General features: G+C 44.2%; 1 long non-coding RNA gene across 4 annotated transcripts; it reads left to right on the top strand.

The window, feature by feature from the left end:
* Nucleotides 1-2,800: 2,800 nt before the first annotated feature.
* LOC136534141 (uncharacterized) lies at nucleotides 2,801-6,005 on the top strand. Of its 4 annotated transcripts, none has more exons than XR_010778672.1 (4): nucleotides 2,801-3,352; nucleotides 3,437-3,632; nucleotides 4,341-4,533; nucleotides 4,960-6,005. It is a non-coding gene; the product is annotated as an uncharacterized lncRNA (long non-coding RNA). The 4 variants fall into 4 exon arrangements; XR_010778673.1 differs by having other exon boundaries at nucleotides 4,341-5,104; nucleotides 5,220-6,005; XR_010778674.1 differs by having other exon boundaries at nucleotides 4,341-5,104; nucleotides 5,523-5,550.
* The last annotated feature ends 4,065 nt before the right edge of the window (nucleotides 6,006-10,070 follow it).

The following is a 10,070-nucleotide window of genomic DNA, read 5'->3' as shown; positions in this document are numbered from 1 at the left end:
CTAAACTACCAAAGTAAGGGTACATTTGGAAGAGCTCCGGCGTCGGTCAAAACAATTTTTTTTTAGCTTTGGCTTCTCTAGTTAGAAAAACATTTGGACAAAGCAATTTTTGTTATAGTCAAAAACATTGAAATGTCTATAATATCTATTTTTTTCCTTCTTTTCTTTTCTTCCATGTTTCCTCTCTTACTTCTCCTTTCTTTCTCTACTCTCTCCACTTTATGCACTCTCGATCCCTCCACGCCTTCCACCCGCATGTGCCCTCCATGTCTCCCACCCACCGCGGGCGCCCTACATGCCTCCCCCACCGCATGTGCCCTCCACATCCTCACCATCGGTGCCCTCTATGGGCGTGTTTTGTGCCCTGCATCCAAGCTGGCTTGGTCGGCGCTATGCAGGAAACTTGTCGTTTGGTTCCCTACACGGCTGCCAGAGCCTGGCTGACCAGATGCCACATGTGCCTGTCTCCAGAGAAACGCGAATCACTTCCATTTCTCTTGAGCTTGGCTCAGGCGGCCACACGCTGTGGCTCATGCGAGAGAGCGTAGGTGGCAGCAGCAGGCAAACAAACAGGCAAGAAAACAACTGATATGTTTATCAAATATGTATTCATTGAGTCAACCAAATATCAAGGTCCTCCGATCCGTGTATTTGTTCCTAACTACCAGGCTATCCTCGTCATCGAACTCGCCGCCACCTTACCCAAGCCTACCCACCATTGCCGCCTGGACATCACGCTGTGGTGGGCCGTCGCCCTTCGCTCCGTATCCTAGTGACTCCTTGCCAAGGGATCCGCCACACCACGCTGCGTCTAGCGCAACACCTTGCCCGTCAGTCGGCTGTTGGAGATGCCCACACTCACCTTGCTCCGTATATCCTAAAATTTATAAGAAAATAATATAACAAAAGCATACTTTTATTTCATTATAAAGCTTCAAATATACATTGTTCTTTTTTTTAGAATTACACAGTACAACGCAGACGCACACTCATCCCAATGAACACACGTATGCAAACCCTACCCCTATATAAGCGCCTCCGAAGGACTGAGCCGGGAGATTTTGAGATTCACGAAGTGACCACTGACACCTCGCTATCGGCGGGGACGTCGCCTACCCGTGAAAGCATAGCGCCGTTAAATCCTGAAATAAATCCAGAAATACAGTACTAGAACATATCAAATCTTGATGCTAAAACAATACAAAAAGTACTTCAGCAACAAACTGACCTTATGTTCTACTAAAAAGCATCGTTCTCTTAGAATTCTTTGAAATGAAAGTCGTATGCGTACCGAGCTGACGACGTGTTGGCTCCCGATGGACAACGGCTTGGCGTCTTGGCAATGAACCGATGGTTGCACGGTCGCCGCGGTGCCGAAGTCTAGCAGCGGCGCGACGACGATCTGGTTTGCGGCAAAGGAAAATAAAACATCGCCGACCAATCTGTACCTATGGGCTATGGGGAAGCCGACGACCCAAACAGGCTGGTGGGCTATGCATGGCGGATGGCATGGGCCTTACGTTGGGCCAACTCCAATTAACAAATTATCGATTGCAGGACTGGCCATTAATTAATTGCTACTTACTACTTAGTGTATTGTGTAAATTTGGAGGCCCTGGACCGTCGCACACTTTGCACCTGCTAATGTACGGGACTGGATTTTATGGTATTGCTGTGATCCCATCAATGGTCCTGAGCAAGTAATGTACACCGACAACACGGTAGCCATTGTAGAGTGCAGCAACACACCATAACATGTCTCTTAGTAGAAGGCATTCTGTTAAAGGCATTTTTTTAAATGCCTTAATTTCTTATTTTATAAAGGCATTTCTCTCAAAAAGACCTCTGAAAATAGTTTTTAAAGGCAAAACAATAAAATGCCTTAAATGCCTGCAATAATTAGAGGCGTTTTATCAAAAAAAAAAAAGCCTCAGTACCTATAACATTTTGAGGTGTTTTCCATAACGCCTTTTGTGTGCTATACCTATAACAGAGCCTGTTTTTCAACTTCTATAAAACGAGCACCTCCCCGTCTAAAGCGCACGGCAAACGTCAGCCCCTCTAGGTTTTCTTTAATAGAAATGCTACAGAACACACGTGTATTTTAGCATAAAAAAAACATATGGATTTTAGTCCGGATCGAGGCATGCGTCCGTCGTATCTGCGTCCGTCAGGCCAGCAGCGCAGCGCAGCACCGGCCATGACGCGACGCGACCGTCCACCGGATCGACGCGACGCGACCGTCCACCAGATCGAGGCATGCGTCCCGCCAGCAGCGCAGCACAGCACCGGCCATGACGCGACGCGACCCATGATGCGACACCAGCAGTGCACCAGCAGCTCAGCACAACCACAACGCACCCATCAAGAACGCGCAGGCAAGGGAAGCAACCTTTGTATTTTGTTTTTCCATAGAAAAAAATTGTTTTATGTGATATGTGATTTGTGGATCTGTGATCTTGTAATTGTCTGAAGGGAGAAGAAGGCTAGAGGTAGAAAAAGGATAGAGGCTGTTGGATTTTAATCTTATAGTGTAAAAAAATTCATGGGTGGAATTATATAAAACGCATGGCAAGCATAGATTATGATCCAAGCATGGCAAGCATAGCTAGGAGAAGCGAGAAAATCTTCGTTTAGATTATGATCCAAGCATGGCAAGCATAGCCAGGAGAAGCGGAAACAAACGGGCCCTAAAGCGCACGGCAAACGTCAGTCTCTCTAGGATTTTTTTAATTAGAAAAATACTCCATCGGCTGTCCCTCTCGCCCCTCGGTCTCGGCCCAGCTCGTGTAAGACGGCCTCCTCCCCGTTATCCTCCAGCAGGCAGCAGCTTCTCACTTGTTGCGATAGGGTTCGAGCCATCGAGGGACGGCACGGGCCTCCTGATCCAGCGCGGGCCTCTGTGGGGAGGCAGCGCGGCTGCATCGGTCGGCGCGGGGAGTACGGCGCGGCTGCGTCGGGCGGCGCAGCTGTGGGGAGGCGGCGCGGGGAGGACAGCGCGGCTGCAGGGAGGCAGCGCGGGGAGGACAGCGCGGCTGCAGGGAGGCGTCGCGCCTGGGTCAGGCGGCACGGGGAGCACGGCGCAGCTGCGCGGAGGCGGCACGGCTGCATCGGGCGGCGCGAAGAGGATGGCGCAGCTGTGAGGAGGCGGCGCGGGGAGCACGGCGCAACTGCGGCGGCGCGGGGAGATTTGCTGGGTTCGTCGAGATTCTGAAGCGTCGGCTTCGTCGGGTACGCCGTATCCTCAAGTGCTCCTCCACGAAGATTCTGCCTAACACGGAATCGGGCATGATGATGGTGTCTGTATCGACATGGATTACGCCCAACATGTGTTCGATAAAATGCGCTCAAGGTAATAAGAATTTCTGACATCCTCCGTCGATCTACCTTCACCCGTGCGACCTCATTGAGATCCAGATCCCTATATTCTCTACAGCTGCTTGTCCTCCAAGGTTGCCTCTCTGGTACTCATGATGATCTCCTTCCTCGTCGGTGTGCGTTCGGCCTAATCTGAACCCCGTGGCTTCCATGCTGCCATGGCCCGAAGAGAGCTGTCCATCAACTTCTCTGAGGCTGCACGCTGGTAGTGCCACATACGACATGAAATTCCTAATCGGCACGCCGCGCCATAGGTGATTGACGCTGGCACTTACCATGCAGTATTATTGCTACAAAATGTTTTGCTGCCTATTACTTCTTTTTTCTGGAAGTTTCACTCAGTAGAGTAGTGCTAAGCTTGATTGCTATCAGTCTAGCTGTAAAGCTTAACAAGGTTTCCTGAATACAACGTAGGGTGAATATCCAGCTGCTTGCCAGTAACTACGGTTATTCAGTTAGCATGTATCAGCAGCTCACCCTCCTGTTGTTTATGATCTTTAGCATATGAACTTTGCAACGACTACTATAGTCATGACCCTGTACTTATCTTTTAGTTGCTTGGTCAATTTTGGGGACTGCTATTTTTCTGATATCAACTGTTGAGGTGAAATTCAGTTACCCATTGTGATTTAGTGGTAGTTTTATGAACCCGTTGTGATTTAGTGGTAGTTTTATGAACCCGTTGTGATTTAGTGGTAGTTTTATGGTAATCTGGCAGTTGATAATATTCATTTGACTGAGCTTCTTGACTAATATAATTGTAATTTTCATGGATTTAACCAAATGATATATATAGTCACAATATTAATAACCAAACTTTATTGACCGTTATATGATGTGTGCATATGGATTCTTCAGTTCAATGTTATAGATATCTGATAAATCTTCAATATCTATATTATAGTTCGGAGCTGTAATTTCTGACATGCACTATGCATTGAAACTCAGTTCACCATTTGCAGCGTGTAACTGGCAGGGACACATAAGCGTTATAGTCAGATGAGATATGCCAGCCTAAGGTTATTTGGCCCCTTCTCCCTTTTTTGCGGAAACAAGAGGGGTCAAGGACCCCAGGTCACTGTAAGCAAGATATAAGGTCTACTTTTTCTCCAGGTCAGAGCTCTATCATCATTGGGAATGTCTACGATCATTCCGGTATGTCTCTAATAGAGCTTCTTTATCCTGAATCCAGCAAGCAAGCATTCAACACATGCAAATGCACTAAATACTGGTTCATAGTATGCCAGAAAAAAACATTGTTATTACTGATTTTATCTATTGGCCTGCTTGTAGTAGGGTAACTCACAAGTTTCACTACCAAAGATTTAAAGTGGGCACCAATTAAAAGTTAGAAGTTGGTATATAATATGGTAGAGAAGGAGGATTATTTATGACTGGTCCTACCCAAATTATTTGTCTTTGGAAAGGTTGCATGTCGACACAATAAAAAAGAACTCCACTCGCAAATATAATCAATAGAAGCAGATTCAATGAGATATTTTGACACACCCATCTATTTTAGTGTTAGCCTCTGTTTTTATAACTGGTTAATGCAATGAACTGGCTTTCTTTTTCTCGCAGATACTCTTAGAGATCATGAATTTGGTTAAGATGTTGGACTCTTTTGCCATTAGAGTTCTAGGTTCCTGTCTGCAGGAAATTGGAAAACTCTGAGCATACATTTTCATTTGCAATGAATTGCTGAATTTTCATCGTTACATCTTAGGTAAATCTACTAAAGTTTAATTATTTCTAAAATTGATTGCTGCTTGTTTTGCTCTACTAAAGCTTCGTAGGCTTATTGCTATTTTAAATTTTGTTCCTCAACTTAATTTATTCAGCTTAAATCTGAGAAGAACAAGTCCATTAGAGCAATGCAACTCAATGGAAGACACCACAGTGAATACATATTGATTTTAAGGGCGACAACAACATGCTTATAAATTTGTAGAATACTTGGTCAAAAACAGAGAAAGGGTGTTGCTGTAGTAGCATAGGTGTCAAACTGTCACTGCTATGTGGTGGACTATATGGAAACTCTGAAGTTTAGCTTTGTATTAGAAAATTAATTACCTGCTTGCTAATTCTATTGTCATATTTTGTCTACTGTATGTGACTAGCTGATGGTTTGTTGTGTATTACAGAAACCTAGAGTACACTGAGCGAGCGGGGGTGGGGGGGGGGGGGGGGGGGGGGGAGGAGGAGGAAGGTAGAAGCTTGTTGGTGGTGGTGTCACCATTCTCTTTCTGGTACTAGTAGTTATATAGTATGAGACTGAGTTATAGGTACTGTCTTTTGTAATTTGAGCATGTTATGTTATTCACCCTGTTCGCTTGGGCTTGTTTGGCTTATAAGCCGTACTTTTTCAGCCAACGAACAGTATTTTTCTCTCACACCAAATCAGCCAATAATACTTTCAACCATGGCTTATCAGTCAAACAAGCCCAAGCGAACAGTCAAGACCTTGAAAGGCTTGTCTGCTGGACTCGAGAAACAGCACCTAGAAGAATTTTATGGCTGCACAAGAGTAGTTTAGAACTTAAGTCCATGCTGTCAGCACCGCTGGTGTGACTATGGATTGGAGATGTTTTGTTCTCTTGACTGAATATTTGAATCGCTGCACTAAAGTCATAGTGGTCTTCCTCTGCTGAATCCATAGTAGTTTAGCTTTCTGTATGAAAGCTTATGTCTATATGAAATATTTTAAAGTTTGGATGCATCCAATGTTAATGTTCTAATTTGATATTGGTCGAAAGGGTTGCATTGATACCTTAGTTTTGGGAACATTTCCAATAACGCCTCCATCAAAGTCTGAAGGCAAATTCCAGAGTGCCTCTAAATAGTATTTTAGGCAGCCAGAAAATACCTTTAAATGTTGATATTAAAAGGGATTCTGGAAAACGTCTCAAAAGACCTTTTACTTCCATGTTTTAGCCGGCGTTTTAATAAATGCCTCAAAATGTCTTTGAGGGTGTTTTGACCATTTTTTGAGGCATTTATAAATGCCTCGTACAATGAGTGATGTTGTAGTGACAACTGAAGCTTCGCTGAAATCGACCGTAAGCTTATGGTGCGTAGCCGAATAAAAAAAAATCTGAATCTTCATCCTCCCGTCCTTTCTATCCACTGTGTTGTTGGACCCATACAAAAGCTAAAATGAACCATAGCCATTGTGCAGGATGCAGTAACTATCACCTTACGCGGGCCCCACCTTAAGGTGTGTGTGAACTGTGAACAATTCACGTTGCGCTTGCCCTAACACAAGAAGATTAAAAGTCTAGTAGAGTAGTTGGCCAATGAAAGAAGCCACCTTGGTGACTGGTGAGTGGTGACCCTATGTGATGTCTCAGTCTCAGTGATGATGTAGTAATAGCGCACTAGCGCAGGCACTGTGTCTTGCGTTTGCGTGTGATCGGTCCGGCACTGCGGGAGCCACAGCCACATGCATGGTTGATGCCCAGCCTGCAGCACATCTGCACATGCACCTCGGCCTGTTCGTTTCGCTGAAAAGGTAGGCTAAAAAGCACTGTTCGCTAATTTAGTAGCATAGCTGATTTCTCATTTACTACTACTTTGCTGTGGCTTATAGATGGTCAACAGATGGTACAGTAATTCTGCGATCCAGCAACGTGAATGATGAGCTCGCCGGCATCGGCAAGCGAGTACTCATGTACAAACCGCCTGCTGCACAGCAGGAAGAACGTGGGCGCCAAACTGCCTGAGCAAGGACGGTCAAAAGAGATATATGCTCTGGCAGTTCATGACCATCGTCATGCATGGTTCTCGCATGGGCCAACTAATAACTCCCACTACTAGTTCATTTGTCCAATGCACGATGCGTGTATCCCTTACCTGCCAATGCAAGTTCGCCACATATATATGCACTGCTTGCTCAGTTGCTCATGCCGTAGTGGAGGACTGACCCGTAGCTCTCTTGTCAGTATTCAGTAGCAGTAGCTCAATCGCTGACAGGGTATTCACCATGGAGGGCGGTCGACGTTCTTCCACCGCGCTGCTGCTCCTCGTGCTTATGCTCGCCGCCAGCAGCACTAACGCTGCAGCGGCGGCGCAGCGCCGCCGGCCGCCCGCCGACGGGAGCTACAAGCTCATCACCATTCTGACCAGTCACGGTGACAAGGTCAAGTTAGCCGTGAGCGCGGACGACTCGTCCATCGCCGGCTTCGCCAACGGCAAAAACGACTGGTTCGCCATACAAGGAAGCGACAACCACCTGGAGCCCTTCCGCAACAGGTACGGTGGCGGCGGCGGCGACATCCCCGGCCACGGCCTAGTCAATCTTCTGGGTGTGCTGCTGAAGAAGAATGCCACATCCTAGGGCATCTGCTCTTTCTAGCCCACTAATATGCTACAATCGCGTAGCAGGTCACTGTGGTGCTAGAATTATCGTTCGTGTGTAACTAACTTGTTTTCCTAACTTTTTAGTCTGTCCTCTTTCATGCTGAATGTATCCAAAGTGTGCGTTCAACTGCTGTTTGTGTTGAGCTCCAGTTTGATGTTACCATCATACATTTTTCTTTTATTATAGAACCTTGGCGAAGCTACAATAAAACCAGGGGTACAATATTAAAGAGACGATAAAACTCTTTACCGAAATGACTAATTATGTATATTGGTTGTTGACACTGTAGCAACACAAAGATAATGTTAACATGGGCAAAATACATATGACAAGTGTTTAACATCACAATATGGTCAATGGCCAAAAATAATTAAAGAATCAACAAAATTTATTAAATTTTCATATTTAAAGTAAAAAATAATGACCCAATGAAATGAAATGGAATGGAATATATTAATTATCTCTTAATCATCGAAACTAAGTCCCTTTCTATTAGTTGATATCATCAGATCAAAAATTCCTGACATTAACTTTTGGACGATTATAAAGGCGCCTTCTATAAAATGGTTCTCCTTTGGAACACAGTCAGAACCAGAGTTTCATATGGAACCAGAACAAAAACAGGAATTTACGCATTCTATAGGGACATTCATTGTGTAGAGGATTCAAGTCAAGAACACATAAAAAATACGTGCCGATTTCTTTGATTCCCTGATCCCTAGTTTGAAGAATGAAAGCAGAACGGTATGGACCTTCATGTTGCAACTTGAACATCAGATTCTCCTCTGTTCGGCAATTTTTGTTCCAATTTATCTAGAATAAATATATTGAAACCCAAGTATGTGTAACCCTACAATGCAAACAACTTGATAGCTGCCATGGACACTTGACAGCTTGAAGAAAGTAATCAAATACTTTGATTAGTTGGTTCACATGAGGTAACACTGCTGGCTACATGATCCGTCTGTGGTAGGTTGTGGGCAGTACGGGCATTGTATTGCGCAGAATGAAGCGAGCCTATATTACAGAAACAACATAACACTACTACATTCAGACATTTTCACAAGCGGTTCGTAAAGTCCATCATAAATGCTTTTCGGTCTCGGCTGTAAGCTGTCGTTGGTGATGACATTCTCAGGCGGTTTGCAACCGGCGATGATACTAGCTTATCACAGTCGGTTCGTACTAATAGCCGGCGGTGATTTGAATTTTCAATAATCCAAAAAACAGGCAAAAAAAAATCAAAATTTTTTGTTTCAATCCTGGAAATGCCCCACCCCCCCCCCCAAGCTCCAGCTTCATTGTACCGGGAAGTTGCTTCAGTTCTAGCTCCACGCTATTTTTCATGGTACACGGTGGTATTGGGATTCGAACCTGAGACCTTTGCCCTTAGCTCCTCTAACCACTCCATCCCTAAGTCACTTGTATCTACGTAACATATCCATTCCTCTACTATTCACTTTTCAGAAATTAAAATGAATATTTAGGATCCCAAACGGCTTCAGATGAAAAAGTCATAAACTACAAATTTATTGTTCTAATCGAGATCTGCAACTTTGATTTTGGTTGTTTAGACTTTTGGGACCTCAAATGATTTCAAATGAAAAAGTCATCAACTATAAAGTTGTTGTTCTCATCGAGATCTACAACTTTGGTTTTGGTCGATTTTTCATCCGAGGTTGTTTGAAAATTTTGTTTTTTTTTAAATTTTAAAACTTTAGATACAAATTTGAGACTATAAACGATTTCTAATGAAATATTTGTCAACTACAAAGTTGTATATCTCATCAAAATATACAACTTTGGTTTTGGTCGTTTTCCATCTAGGGTCGTTTGTATAATTCGAAAAAATTGAATTTTAAAATTTGAGCGCTTCAAACATAATTCTAGGACCGTAAATGGTTTCAAAAGAAAAAGTCATCAACTAGAAAGTTGTCGATTGCGTCGAGATCTACAACTTTGATAGAAAGTTTGTTTTCATCTAACTTTATTTTAAAAAGTTATGATTCTATTTATACTACAGCATGGTTATCACCGTCGTATCATACAACGAGCTGGCGGTGAAAATGTCTTCACCGCTGGTTCATATGGCGAGACGACAGTTATGAGGAGCACATTATCACCGCCCGGCTGGTGGTGCAAACCAGCTATGATGACTATCACCGTCTGTTGGTAAGACGAAGCGGCGGTGATAGTTATCGACGCGGATGTTCTTACGAACCAGCCCCAACGGTTCATATTACGAACCATTGGTGATAGCTATCACCTTCGGTTTTAATGATACTAGCGGTGACAGATGCGTTGGTGGTAGGTCAATCTGCAGTAGTGTAAC

Source organism: Miscanthus floridulus, unplaced genomic scaffold, assembly GCF_019320115.1.
Source record: "Miscanthus floridulus cultivar M001 unplaced genomic scaffold, ASM1932011v1 os_1566_1_2, whole genome shotgun sequence".
NCBI classification, from domain to species: domain Eukaryota; kingdom Viridiplantae; phylum Streptophyta; class Magnoliopsida; order Poales; family Poaceae; genus Miscanthus; species Miscanthus floridulus.
The sequence above is the reverse complement of the archived record's forward strand: the minus strand, read 5'-3'. Positions and strand labels throughout refer to the sequence as shown.